The sequence below is a fragment of the Rhinopithecus bieti genome, unplaced genomic scaffold, assembly GCF_001698545.2.
Source record: "Rhinopithecus bieti isolate Rb0 unplaced genomic scaffold, ASM169854v2 scaffold_47952, whole genome shotgun sequence".
NCBI lineage: Eukaryota > Metazoa > Chordata > Mammalia > Primates > Cercopithecidae > Rhinopithecus > Rhinopithecus bieti.
The window spans coordinates 3,102,155-3,116,058 of NW_016820098.1; positions in this window are offsets into that span (position 1 = coordinate 3,102,155).

Below are 13,904 nucleotides of genomic sequence, written 5' to 3' on the forward strand. Positions count from 1 at the left end.
CCAAGATATGGTAAATATAGGCTGGGCTTGAGGACCCAGGGGGGAGACTAGAGGTGTGGTGCTGCTGAGGGCAGAGAACTAGATCCAAATTCCTGGGTATACATAAAGTTGAAATGTCTTGTTCAGAGGTCACTTACTGAAAAGGGAGGACCTAGAGGTGACAAGGCATGGTCTCAACAGCATCAGAGACCATGAAACTGGCCAGGTCAAATAGAGGGGCAAATTAGCAGACACCATATAGGCAGGTCCAGAATTACTTTGTAATTTTATAATTTATATATTTGCACAGTTACATTGTAACTACTTTTTGGAAGACTCAGAAACAAAACCTTCTGCGAAAACCCTTCAGGCTCTTAAGTTCTCTGCCTTCAGTATCAAACACGTTTCTTCTTCTAGGATTTTCTATTAAAAATTGATGCTTTTAAGCTGGGTGCAGTGGCTCAGGCCTATAATCCCACCACTTTGGGAGGCCAGGGCAGGTGGATCACCCAAGGTCAGGAGTTCAAGACCAGCCTGACCAACATGGTGAAACCCCATCTCTACTAAAAATACAAACAATTAGCCAGGTGTGGTGGTAGGCACCTGTAAGTCCAGCTACTTGAGAGGCTGAGGCAGGAGAATGGGTTGAACCTGGGAGGCAGAGGTTGTAGTAAGCCGAGGTCATGCCATTGTACTCCAGCCTGGGTGACAAAGTCAGACTCTGTCAAGAAAAAGAAAGAGAAAGAGAAAGAGAGAAAGAAAGGAGGGAGGGAGGGAGGAAAATTGAGGAAGGTAGGAAGGAAGGAAGGAAGGAAGGAAGGAAGGAAAAAGAGAAAGAAAGAAAGATCAATGCTTTTAATCAATTTTCCTATCATCTCTTATCAAAATGTCTTGTCATGAGGTTCTGTTTATTTGTTTTGAATTTTCTTGAAGCAAACATGTAGATTCATATTTAGGTTCTCAGGTTGGAAATTCTTCGTTTGTGAAAAATCAATGCAAAGGTATGTTAGAAGCCTAATTAAAAGAAAACAGTGGTTCATTACTAGATGCTGGTAAAGTGGGAATAGGGTTTGGACAGAGGAGAGAATGAAAGGAACTTCCACTCTCCTCCAGATTTCCTTAGCTTTTAAAATGTGGTATTTCAAGGGAATCCATTGTTTGTTTTAAAGGAAAACAAAAATTCCACATTTGTTTTCCTGTTGGGTCTATAAATCAGTAAATATTAAGGTGGAAACAAAAGAAATACTTCTTGTGATTAATCATCTACTTTAGTCATCCAAACTCTTGAACTTGATTGTGTTGCAGATTGTACTTCTGAAAATAGTCTCAAGTATTGTTTCTATACCCCAAAATGCTTGCCACTAAATTATTCCTCTTCTATTCAACACTGAAATACGCAGAAGATCATTTGAAAGAGCTCATGTGATCTGTGGAACTAACTTTATAAATCTAGATTGGGCTTCCCCCTCTAAAAAATAAATTATAGTAGCAACTTCAGTATGTGGGAATTTTATTTGACCAAAGTCATCTCAAAATCACAGCTCTGTAGTAACTGTTCAGTTTTTCCCTCATGTCCTTGGGATACATTGTACAAAGTTTTGCTTTTATCACAGGATACTAAACCCTTAGAAACAATTTGAAATTGAATACAGATCTCTGGCCCCAAGTCCTCAGATAAATTTTTCTCCCTTGCTGAGTTATCCAACCATTTAAAAATCTTACTTTCTTTGATCGTTGATAGGAATGTTGGCTTGGCACAGTCATTTTACAAACAACTTGTGATGTTTGTTGAAAACTCCCAAGTATGAATTTCAACAAGTTAACACAGGGCCCTAAATTTTCCCTTCCAGCCATAAATATCAGCTGATATGTTCAAGTTATTATATGTCATCTCTTGCCTATCTTTTTATATCACACAAACTTTCAATTAGCCATTTTGGGTTCTGACCACATTTGCTAGGAAATTACTATTTAAATACGTCTTCCCCTAACACATTTCTAATGGGATTCCCCCGGCAAAGGTAGATGGGATCTTAAACACTGGAGCCGTACTAGAAACAGAACTGTTTTTGGTAATTGCTGATGAGTTTCTTCGCTAGTATATGTGCAGTTAATATGACGATTCTAAGACTGGATGGCAGAAAAGAAGGGTGAAACGTGGTCATCCTGCAAAAACAGGCTGTCAAGCTTCAGCAGGAGTTATTTTCTACTTAGTGACCTTTCTCTACCGTTTTCTTCTTACTGTTTCAGTGCTGAGATTCTGCCAAGAATATGAATTAAATACAATATGGAAGGAAAAGGAAAATACTCAGATAAAACTCCAAAAAATGATATTACAGGGAAGAATAAAGTTTTTTTCTTCCTTAAAAACTTTCTATGAAATACTATCTTCAAATAAAAGCCATTGAGTCCTATATCCCATCATCTTAACACTCTGGGTAACAGCTAGTATTTGTGGGCTTACCTCATTTTATTGTGCTTCACTTTATTGCACTTCACAGATTTTTTTTTGTTTTTTGTTTTTGTTTACAAATGGAAGGTTTGTGGCAACCCTGTATCCAGCAAGTATATTGGCAACATTTTTCAGCAGCCTGTGCTCATTTCGTGCCTCTGTGTCATATTTTGATAATTCTCACAATATTTCAAACTTTTAAGTTATTATTATATCGGTTATGGTGATCTGTTAATCAGTGATCTTTGATGTTAATATTGTAATTGTTTTGAAGTGCCATGAACCACTCCCACCGAAGACAGTGAACTTAATCAATAAATGTGTGTGTGTGTGTTCTGACTACCCCACTGAGCAGCCATTCCCCCATCTCTCTTCCTCTTCTTGGGCCTCCCTATTTTTGGAAACACAATCCTGAAATTAGGCCTATTAGTAACCCTACAATGACATGTAAGTGTTCAGGTGAAAGGAAGAGTCGCATGCCTCTCATTTTAAATCAAAAACAAGAAATGATTAAGCTTAATGAGGAAGGCAGGCCAAAAGCTGAGACAGGCTGAAAGTTAGGCCTCTTACGCCAGTTAGCCCAGTTGTAAATGCAAAGGAAAAGTTCTTGAGGGAGGTTAAAAGTGCCACTCCAGTGAACTCATAAATGAAACAGCCTTATTGGTAATATGGAGAAAGTTTAAGTGGTCTGAATAGAAGATTAAACCAGCTACAACATTCCCTTAAGCCAAAGCCTAATGCAGGGCAAGGCGCTAACTCCCTTCAATTTTATGAAAGCTGAGAGAGGTAAGGAAGCTTCAGAAGAAAAGTTTGAAACTAGCAGAGGTTGGATCATGAGGTATAAGGAAGAGTTTGTTTTGTACCATAAAAGTACAAGGTGAAGCAGCAAGTACTGATGTAGAAGCGGCAGCAAGTTATCCAGAAGATCTAGCTAAGATCATTAGTAAAAGGGACTATACTAAACAACAGATTTTCAATATAGACAAAACAGACTCGTATAGGAAGAAGATGCCATTTGGACTTCATAGATAGAGAGGAGAAGTCAATCCTTGCCTTCAAAGCTTCAAAGGAGAGGCTGACTCTCTTGTTAGAGGCTAATGCAGGGGTGACTTTACGTTGAAGCCAGTGTTCATTTACCATTCCACAAATGCTAGGGCTTTTCAGAATTAAGCTAAATTATGTCAGAGTATTGATAAAGAAAAAAAAGAATTTTTCTAAACCTACTTTACATGTGCTCTAGAAATGGAGCAACAAAGCCTGAATGATTGCATATCTGTTCACAGCATGGTTTACTGAATATTTTAAGCCACTGTTAAGAACTACTGCTCAGAAAAAAGATGTCTTTCAAAATATTAAGTCTCACTGACAATTCACCTAGTCACCCAAGAATTCTGATGTATAAGGAGATTAATATTGTTTTCATACCTGTTAACCCAACATCCATCTGCAGCCCATGGATGAAAGAGTAATTTCAACTTTCAAGTCTTATTATTTAAGAAATACATTTTGTAAGGCTATAGCTGCCATAAATAGTGATTCCTCTGATGGATCCGGGCGAATTGAAAACTTTCTGTAAAAATTCACCAATCTGGAAGCTATTTGTCATTCATGGGAAGCGTTCAAAATGTCAACATTAACAGCAGCTTCAAAGAAGTTGACTCCCAACTCTCATGCACGACTTTGAGGGGTTCAAGACTTCAGGGGAGGAAGTAACCACAGATGTGGTAGAAATAGCAAGAGAACTAGAATTGGAAGTGGAGTCTAAGATGTGACTGAATTGCTGTCGTCTCATGATAAAACTTGAACAGGTGAGTAGTTGATCCCTTATGGAAGAGCAAAGAAAGTAGTTTCTTTAGATGGAATCTACTCTTGGAGAAGATGCTGGAAACATTGTTGAAATGGCAACAAAGGATTTAGAAGATTTCATAAACTTAGTTGATAAAGCAGCAGCAGAGTTTGAGAGGATTGATTCCAATTTTGAAAGAACTTCTACTGTGGGTAAAATGCTGTCAAGCAGCAGTGCATGCTACAGAGAAATCTTTTGTGGAAGAAAGAGTCAATCAATGTGACAAACTTCATTGTTGTCTTATTTTAAGAAACTGCCACAGCTACCCTAACTCTCAGCAACCACCACCCTGATCATTCAGCCACCATCAACATGGAGGCAAGACTCTCCACCAGCAAAAAGATTATGTCTTTGACTTGCTAAAGGCTCAGATGATCATTAGTATTTTAGCAATAAAGTATTTTTAAATTAAGATACATACATTTTTACACATAATGATATCACACACTTAATAGCCCACAGTATAATGTAAATATAACTTTTATATACTAGGAAACCATAAATTTGTGTGACTCATTTTATTGCAATATTTGTTTTATTTTTGTGGTCTAGAACTGAACCCACAATGTCTTCAAGGTATGTCTGTATTGAGCTATTACTAAGTGCCAGACACTGTGCTAAATGTTTTATGTGTATTATTTTATCTAATCCACATAGAAACCCTATGAAGAAGGTATTTTTATTACCTTCATTATAAAGATGAGAAAACAGGCCTAAAGGACCTTGATGTATGGGCATTCATCACCCTGATTTAGTCATTTCAGACCTTTTACTGGAAGGGCTCTGAGAATCCAAATGCACCTGTTATTTTTCCACCCAGTGAATATTAGCACCTACAAGTAAAACCAACAAGAGAGGTTGGTTATAGTATTTTTCAACTTTTAAAATGTTTTCTTCAGTAATTCTGCTTCTAGGCATATACCCTAGAGAAACTCTCCTTCATGAGCAAGTATTTACATTGCAGTCAAAATGAATAAACTAAACTTCCATATATCAACATGGGTATATCTTGAAAATAGTGTTTTGTTGTTGTTGTTGTTGTTTAAAAAAGAAAGGCTATAAAATGATACATTCAGTATAAAATCATTTATATAAAATTTTGCTTAGTAAAAACTGTTTAAAATATAAAACAATAGACTATGTTATTTGTGAATTTGTGCTTATGTTGTAAAAGTATAAAATTGTGAATGAGGTAACACTAGGCACGGTGGCTCACGCCTGTAATCCCAGCACTTTGGGAGGCCGAGGTGGGCGGATCACCTGAGGTCAGGAGTTCGAGAAGTCTGGCCAACATGGTGAAACTCCGTCTCTACTAAAAACACAAAAATTAGTTGGGCATGGTGGCACGTGCCTGTAATCCCCAGCTACTCAGGAGGCTGAGGCAGGAGAATCACTTGAACCTGGAAGGGGGAGGTTGCAATGAGCCGAGATTATGCCACTAAACTCCATCCTGGATGACAGAGTGAGACTCTGTCTCAAAAAAAAAACAAAAAAAACAAAAAAAAAAAGTGAACCAGATAGGTAAAACTTCAGGATAGCAGTTACTTGAGGGAAGAAAGGAATGGTGCACTAGGGGAAGGTGCAAAGTAGGCCTCAACTCAATTTCTATGTTTAATTTATCTTGTTTTAAATAATAATACAAATATAAGAAAAGTTAACATTTATTCTTACAGGGTCTACATGGATTTATTACCTTATTTTCTGAAAGCTTCTGTATTAAAAGAAAAAAACTTCCATTAAGAAAAATTTATATTCTTGCTGGAAAAGAGCAGGAATCACCATATAAAACATAATCTCACTAAAATTTTAGCTAAAATTTAGCATTAAATCTGAACTAGATTTAACTACAAGCTCAATTTATCCATAAAATAGTAAACCATCCATAGAATGTCTGTCTTTGAGTCTTGGAAACTCAATGTATCCTCCAAAATAAGCTAGTTGTAAAATATATTCCTTAGTAATTTGATTACGGTGAATTTCTTTATTCAGCTTTACATTAGCTGCAAACCACAGGGTACCAGTCTCTACAGCCTCTCACAACATTATCCAGGGCGACAGGAAGAACAGTTGCCTGGGGATTGCTCTGGGCCATGTGCTTCTGGCCATAATTCCTTCTTGTGGGTCACTGTTATCATCTGGACTGTGCATTCCCAAATATGATTCCCCCAACTATCATTCTTCCTCTCCCTTTCTTCATTTTCAACAGCATAGGATTTCACTCTGAGGGTAAACAATCATGCATGCTATCAAATTAGGCTACGTAAATCCGGCAGTGAGTGTTCTTTGTTACATTATTTGGTATCAAGGTTCTGGGTCATACCTAAAAGTGTTCCAGCTTGAAAATTAATTTAATCTCTTGTTTGTTTGCTTTTGTTTGGAATCATTTCACTCTCTAGATAATAATGTAGCTGAGGAATGCTAAAGCCAGCATTATTTGAAGTGCTACTCATTGCTTACAATTATATTTCATAAGTGTGGAAGTTATTCTGTGTATACATTTAAATATAATCCTTTTCAGTTATATAACAATCAGTACCCGTTTTTTTGTGTGCATGTATTCATACACATTTTTTTATATTTGCCTTGTTTCAAAATTGATGAAAGGGCTAGAAATATACATAAAATATAGCACCAGAAAAATTCAGTCTGAAGGCAGTGAAGAAATGGGAACAGAGAATTTAAGCCAAGAGTGAGTTAAGTATATAAAATACATCCTGTTAAATCTTATACACAGACCGGAAGGAGACTGCATATAAGGCTTTAAGCTTTCTCACAGCCAAGGGAAATACTGTCAGTTCCACAATTAGGTTTCCAGAAGGCAAAAACAAATGGGGATAATAAACAAGGGAAACACAACTATACCAGGTGCTAAAACCAAAGAAAAATATTTTCCAGATATTGTCAGAGAGAGTAAATATAGCAACAAGTTTCATGGCTCCTATAAATCCCTTAATATAGGCCCAAAGTATTATACCACAGGGGATTCTTTAAGGAAATCTGAGGGGAGGAAGGAGCCATGGCACAGGGTCAGGGGCTACAGAGGGTGGGGAGGGGGTGGTCTAGGCCCTATCTAGGGGCTAAAATGTCACAACAGTTGGCCTTCACATGAGGCTCATTACCAGGGTGACCATGTAATTTATTGTCTAACCCAGGACTTTTTGAGAATGAAAGAGGGTACTATTAACAATCAGGCCCCCATAATAGGTGGAAGCCATGACTGTCCTGGGCAAGCTAAATCTAAGTCATTGCTCATCACCTGCTGACATCCTGCCCCAGTGCATCCTGCCACTCTAGACACAGTGAGCCAATCTCATCCTGTCAAACGTGGAGTGAGTCTAACCAGCTCAATTTGCAGGAGCCTCTGGGGGATTCTGGTCCAGGTCACCAGTACAGTATGGGCTGGCCTATGAGTCAAACAGGGAAGGGAACCAAGAAAGACTGGAGTAGGCAAATGGGAACAGTCGCCTGAGAATTCATCAAGAAGAGCTTTGGGGATATGTCAGGAGAATGGGTGGGAGGGGAAATAAAGAAGATTCTAAGTAATTGCATGGGTCCCATGAAGAGGAAAGAAACACTTTCCTTTCCCCTGGCACTCTCTGAAGGGCCCAGTGAGAGGTCTAGTGGAAGAAAACTTCCTGAAGTTGGGATATTATCATAATGACTGAAACACTTATGCTGTGGTTCTCAAACATGTGATATGAATTACCTGGAGAGCTTGTGGAAAACTAGTTTCTAGCACCCCAACCCCACAGATAATGATTCTGTTAGTCTGAGATGAAACTCAGAAATCTATTTCACAAGCAAGATTAGCCAGGCATGGTGGCACACACCTGTAGTCCCAGCTACTCAAGAGGCTAAGGTGGGAGGATCGCTTGAGTCCAGGAGGTCAAGGTGTGATGGCACTGCACCACTGCACTCCTACCTAGGCAACAGAGTGAGACCTTGTCTCCAAAAAAAAAAAAAAAAAAAAAAAAAAAAAAAAAAAAAAAAAAGAAAGAAAAAGAAAGAAGAAGAAGAAGAAGAAGAAGAAAACTTTCTATGACCCTGCTGGGAAAGAAACTGAATCAATTTGGAAATCAGTATATTTAGTCACATAAGGACAGGTAAGGAGGAGAGTCAAGAAGTAGCACATTCCAATGATCAGTTGTACCAAATGAGAATCTCTTTCTCCCTGGACAAGGCCCAAGACTGCCTCCCTAAGCCAGGTGAAAGGATGGTGGAGAATAAAGCCCCCAACCTCCCATTCGTTCCTGGTTGCATTTTATTTTCCCCAGTGAAACAAACATAAGGCCAAACTTCTTGCCTTTGATATCTTGAAGCAGAATTAATGGTACCCTGTCCTGTGTTTATATCATATGTACTTTATTGGCTCTTATGTTAGAGTGATTATATATATTTGGACACAGAGTCTTGCTCTGTCATCCAGGCTGGATTGCAGTGGTGTGATCTTGGCTCACTGCAACCTAAACCTCCCAGGCTCAAGTGATCCTTTCACCTTAGCCTCCTGAGTAGCTGGGACTACAAGCGTGTGCTGCCATGCTTGGGCACATGACAAAACTCCTAGAGATGGCTTTTGTCACGTTGCCTAGGCTCAAATGATCTGCCTGCCTCAGCCTCCCAAAGTGCTGGGATTACAGGCGTGTGCCACCACACTGTCCTAGAGTGATTTTCTCCATGTCGGTTTCCCTGGCAAGTTTACAAGCTGCTCAAGGGGAGGGACAATACTTTACCATATTGGTGTCTCACAGCACCTAGGGAAGGCATGTCATGTGCATAGCTAAGCTTCTTTGCCTGCTTCCTTCTTCTCTCACTAGGTGTCAGGCATTAAGCTCTCTGCCTTCAAAGTTTAGTGGGAAAGGCCTACAAATAATGACAGTGAAGTGCTTTATACAGAAAAATTATAGAGGTAAGCATGATTGCTGTGGAGCTAGGGAACGTGAGCTTGATTTAGCCTGTCAGGACCAGTGAGAGTTGATAGAAATAAGCCAGGCAGAGGAGAGGGGAGGGGGCATTTTAGGCATAGCAGCATCTGCAAAGCTAGGTAGTACCTACAAAGAGAAAGAAAGTTAGCAGGGTGTGTGAGAGAGAGAAGAGAAGGAAGAGAGGAAAGGATGGGGGGATTTGTGGTCGTGCTAGTAGCTTACTGTGGCTAAAGAAATGTTCACTTGGACTGTGACACCAGCGAAGGGGCCAGAGGTAGGGTTAAGAGAAGAGCATGAGCTCTGGAACCAGCCTACTGGATGGTTCAAATCCCAGCTCTGCCACTTGGCTACGTAACTTTCAGCAAATTACTTAAACTCTTGTGCCTCAGATCCTAATATGGGAGCTTTAGGGACTCTTTATGATAAACTAAGTGGCTTAATACTTATAAAGCAATCAAAATAGTGCCTGTCATACAGTATATGTACTCAATAAAGAGTATATATAGTATATGTACTCAATAAATATATGCACTCTTTAAAAAAAGAGTATATATAGTATGTACTCACTAAAGAGTAGTTCTTGGCTGGGCACGTGGCCCATGCCTGCAATCCCAGCACTCTGGAAAGCTGAGGTGGGCAGATCACTTAAGCCCAGGAGTTCAAAACCCACCTGAGCAACATGGCAAAACCTCATCTCTACAAAAAATACAAAAATTAGCCAGGCATGGTAGCACATGCCTGAAGTCCCAGCTACTCGGGAGGCAGAAGTGGGAAGATTGCTTGAGCCCAGGAGGTGGAGGTTGCAATGAGCCAAGATTGAGCACTGGGTGACAGAGTAAGACTCTGTCCCAAAAAAAAAAAAAAAAAAAAAAAAGTAGTTCTCTTTCTCTTTACTTGCCACTTTTATTCCATTCCATACAAGTTTGACTGATTATACCTCTAAAACCAAAACCAAAACCATCCACTTCTGTCTCCACAGTCTCCACCTTGGTTCAAAGAACTATGACATCTCTATTAGATTCCTGGAATAGCCTCTTAACTGGTCTCCCTACTTCCACTCTTGCTCTGCCTTAACCTGATCCACAGAACAGCCTGAGTGATCTTTTTCAAAGACAGATCAGATGTTACGCTGCTTAAACATCTATTGTCTCATCACACTTCATACCAATCATTTAGAATTCTCCTTACCATACCTAAAAAGGTATTAAACAATCTGGCTGCCTCCTACTTTTCTGACTACCCACCTGCTCCCCGGCCCATGTCATACTCCCCTCCCTTTTACTATGTTCAGCCTCTAGCTGCCTTGGATTTGACAAGTGTTTCTGGCTAAGACCTTTGCATCTGCTGTTCCTCTGTCTTCCCCACCTCCTAACTAGTTTGCCTTCTTCTTGTCTTATAGAATCCAGCTCAAATGTCAGAAGAATTGACGTTAGTTTGAGAGACCAAACTAAGTTACAGCCTCTCTGGTTTCTGTTACTCTGGTAGGTGTATTTCTTTTTCATTATTTTTCCTTCTTTAATCCTCATCCCCCAATGTAAGCACCATGCAAACAGATATGTAGGCTTTTTCATTGCTATAGTCTCAGTGCCTATAACGGCAAACACCCCATCCCCAACATAGTAAGCATTCAAATGTTTATCGAATTGATGTTAAATGAATTAGAAAAGAGGAGGGAAACAAAAGAGAATATAGCCAAAAAATAAGGCACCTGGGGCCAATTAGGCTTTTGCAGTATTCCAGTGAGAAATAATGAGGCCCCAGCAGTGGTTTCCAACCTTGGTTATGCATTGGAATTACCTGGGAAGAGGTTATTTATTTATCTATTATTTTTGTTGTTGTTGTTTTGTTTTGTTTAAGATGGAGTCTCGCTCTATTGCCCAGGCTGGAGTGCAGTAGCACAATCTCGGCTTGCTACAGTCTCTGCCTCCCAGGTTCAAGCGATTCATGCCTCAGCCTCCCAAGGAGCTGGGATTACAGGAGTGTGCCAACATGACTCGCCAATTTTTACATTTTTTTGTAGAGATGAGGTTTCATCATGTTGTCCAGGCTGGTATCAAACTCCTGGCCTTAAGTGATCCATTCACCTAAGCCTCCCAAAGTGCTGGGATTACAGGCATGAGCCACTGTGCCCGGTTTCTTTCTCTCCCTCCCTCCCTCCCTCCTTCCCTTCTTTCATTCTTTCTTGAGACAGGGTCTCACTCTGTCGCCCAGGCTGGAGGGCAGTGGTGTGACCAGTGCTCACTGCTGCCTTGACCTCCTAATGCTATGGAGATGATCTTCCTATCTCAGCCCCCTGGAGTAGCTGGGACTACAAATGTGGGCCACCATGCCAGGCTAATTTTTGTATTTTCGCCATCTTGCTCAGGTTGGTCTTGAACTCCTGGACTCAAGTGATCCAACCACTTCTGCTTCTCAAAGTGCTAGGACTACAGGTGTGAGCCACCGTGCCCAGCACACTTGGGGAGTTTTAAAAACTACTAATGCCTGAGCACCACCCTCAGTGATTCTGATTTAATTGGTGGGTGCAACGTGGACATAAGAGTATGCAGCCAAAGTTGAAAACACTGCTCTAAAAGTGGAGGGAGATATAGAAGAGAGAGCACGGGGATATTTCTGGGGTATAATAAACAGGACTTGGTGGTTAGTTATTAATTGGAAGCGATAAAAAGAATGTGGCCTGTGAAGAATCCTAGGTTTCTGGCTTGTGTCTGGGTGAATGAAAGAAGCACGCTTTGAGGAAAGGACAAACTACATCTTGGACGGCCTGAGTCTAAGGTGCCTCTAGGAATTCAAGTTGGGGATGTTCAATAAGTGTTTTTTAATAGATTTATTTGGCCTAGTGAAGAATAGAAAGTCTTTCTAATTTGTAGGAAGACAAGAAAGCCAGAAGCAGCATCTGTACTGAAATGTTGTTTAACATGTTGATATATTTTCTTTTCCCCTTCCTTCCTCCCTCCCTCCCTTCCTTCCTTTCTTTCTTTCTTTTTTTTTGAGACAGAGACTCGCTCTCTCACCCAGGCTGGAGTGCAGTGGCACAATCTTGGCTCACTGCAAGCTCCGCCGCCCGTGTTCACGCCATTTTCCTGCCTCAGCCTCCCTAGTAGCTGGGACTACAGGCGCCTGCTACCAAGCCCAGATAAATTTTTTGCATTTTTAGTAGAGACGGGGTTTCACCGTATTAGCCAGGATGGTCTCTATCTCCTGACCTCGTGATCCGCCCGCCTCGGCCTCTCAAAGTGCTGGGATTACGGGCGTGAGCCACCGCGCCCGGCCAACATATTGATGTTTTTTCAAGAAGGATATTATGTATGGGTACTTAACTTACTATTCTTGTGCTATCCGTAGGCTTAAAGTATCCCATATGTAAAGTCGCTGGCAGCCTTCAAGTAGCATTTAAAGGTATAACAGCTTTAAAACTTTCCATAAATGAAAATAAACATACCCATAATTAATTCCTTTAAGATTCGAGGTCAAAGACACTTAAACCTAAACTGCCTAGCTTGTTCAATTTTCTAATTGGTAAACATTTACTGGGTTACCAAAGATACCAAGTACATTCAGAAAGACCATGGCTCCTTGGTTTCTTCCTAATTTAAATTACACAGACACACTAAACAAGGACTGAGAGAGTGATATATTAAGTAACAGATGGCAAATGGACATTCTGTCCAGCCTCTGTAACATTCGTTTCTCAGTATTCCACGGAAGAGTGATCTAAATCTTGAAGAGAAATAAACCAGGAGGAAATGCATCAGGCCCAGACTTCATTTGTTTATTCAATTAAGAATACCAAGACTAGTGTAGATTGAAACATTCAAAGGGGATATAACTGGCTGAAAAGATATGAGAGGAAGGAACAAATAAAGCTGGATTAAAGTAATTAGGAATGTATTAGAGATGAACTAGGAATTCTGATTACGTGACTGCAAAATAGCAAAAAAAAAAAAAAAAAAAAAAAAAAGAAATAAAAGAGATGAGTGGAAGATACTCTCCAAACCCTCACGAAGGCTTGCTATTGTGGCTAAGTACTGCTCCTAACAGCCTCTGCAGACAGGTCCACTAAGACTAAGAGGGCGGCTGCAGACGCACGGGGTGCTGCCGCCCTCTGGGAAAGGACATTTCCTCGCCGAGAGCTGCAACATTCCGGCACTTCTCTCCCTGGGCCGGCCGATCTAGCAGGTGAACCCTGAGAACACAAAGGAATGAATATTGCCCGGCAAACTGCCAAGAGCCAGGGTCGCCAAGTCTGCCAACTCCCTTCAACCGGGTGCAGCTCCAGTCACCCCGACCTGTCCTTGCAGGAGACGCTCTCGGGGCCACGGAGAACCGGGCAGGGAGACACCGATACCAACGCCCGGCGCGCTCGAGGCGAAGTCGCCTCCGCCAGTGACAGGCCTTGACAGGCGTGGGGGCCGCAGTCTGGGCCACCCGGGTGCAACGAGGCGCCTTCTGCGCGGGCGCGGAACGAACGTGCGCAAGAGAACAACCGCGTCCAGAGCCGCCTGCGGCGGGCGCGGTGGGCGTGACGCCATGACGCACAGCACGCGGGCGGCGCGCCGGGGCGGGGCGGGGCGGGGCGGGGCGGGGCTGCTGCGGGCGGGAGGAAGAAGTGGGAGGAGGAGGCGGGGAAAGCGGGGACTGCGGGAGGGGGAGGTGGTAGTTGCGGCGCAGGTTCCCGGGAGCAGCCGTCGAGCCGCAACTGCGG